Source organism: Lupinus angustifolius, chromosome LG12, assembly GCF_001865875.1.
Source record: "Lupinus angustifolius cultivar Tanjil chromosome LG12, LupAngTanjil_v1.0, whole genome shotgun sequence".
NCBI lineage: Eukaryota > Viridiplantae > Streptophyta > Magnoliopsida > Fabales > Fabaceae > Lupinus > Lupinus angustifolius.
Genome location: NC_032020.1, coordinates 10,684,665 through 10,686,092, shown reverse-complemented (window position 1 = coordinate 10,686,092; position 1,428 = coordinate 10,684,665).

Here is a 1,428-nt window from a genome sequence, read left to right as displayed (position 1 = left end):
CTCATCCTCATTCTATCCTCATCCTCATCCTCATCCTCATCCTCATCCTCATCATCCTAGTCATCCTCATCCTCATCCTCATCCACTTCCTAATCCTATCCTCGTCCTCATTCTCATCCTCATCCTCTTCCTCATCCTTAGCTCGTCCTCATCCTCCTAATCCTCATCCTCTTCCTTATCCTATCCTCATCCTCGTCCTATCCTCGTCCTCATCCTCATATTGTCCTCATCCGCATCCTATCCTCATCAACATCCTACCTCATCCTCATGCTATACTCATACTCATCCTATCCTCATCTTCTTTCTAATCCTCATCCTATCATCATCCTCATCCTCATCCTCATCCTCATCCTATCCTCATCCTCATCTTCATCCTCATCCTCATCCACATCCTCTTCCTCATCCTATGCTCGTCCTCGTCCTCCTCATCCTCATCCTCTTCCTAATCCTATCCTCGTCCTCATCCTCTTCCTCATCCTATCCTCGTCCTCATCCTCATATTATCCTCATCCTATCCTCATCCCCATCCTCATCCTACCTCATCCTCGTCCTCATCCTCATGCTATACTCATCGTCATCCTCAACCTTGTCCTCTTCCTCATCATATCCTCGTCCTCATCCTCATCCTCTCCCTCATCCTATCCTCATCCTCATGCTCATCTTATCCTCGTCCTCATCCTCATCCTCGTCCTCATCCTATACTCATCCTCATCGTTCTTCTCTTCCTCAACCTATCCTCGTCCTAATCTTCATCCTATCGTCACCCTCATCCTCTTCCTCATCCTATCCTCGTCCTCATCCTCATCCTCATCCTCTTCCTAATCTTATACTCGTCCTCGTCCTCATCCTCATCCTCATCTTATCCCGCATCCTCTTCCTCATCCTATGCACGTCCTCATCCTCCTCATCCTCATCCTCATCCTCTTCCTAATCCTATCCTCGTCCTCATCCTCTTCCTCATCCTATCCTCGTCCTCATCCTCATATTATCGTCATCCTATCCTCATCCCCATCCTCATCCTACCTCACCCTCGTCCTCATCCTCATGCTATACTCATCCTCATCCTCAACCTCGTCCTCATCCTCATCCTATCCTCGTCCTCATCCTCATCCTCATCCTCATCCTAATCCAAATCATATGCCTAATCCTATTCCAAATGCTAATCCTTATCCTAACTCATCCTCATGCTCATCCTCATCCTTCTGCTCTTCCTCATCCTATCCTCACCCTCATCCTCATCCTCATCCTCTTCCTATCCTCATCCTACTCTCATCCTCATCCTATCCTCATCCTCATCCTCGTCCTCTTCCTCATTCTATCTTGGTCCTCATCCTCTTCCTCATCTGCATTCTCATCCTGATAATCATCCTCATGCTCATCGTCCTCCTCCTCCTCTTCCTCATCATATCCTCGTCCTCATCCTCATCC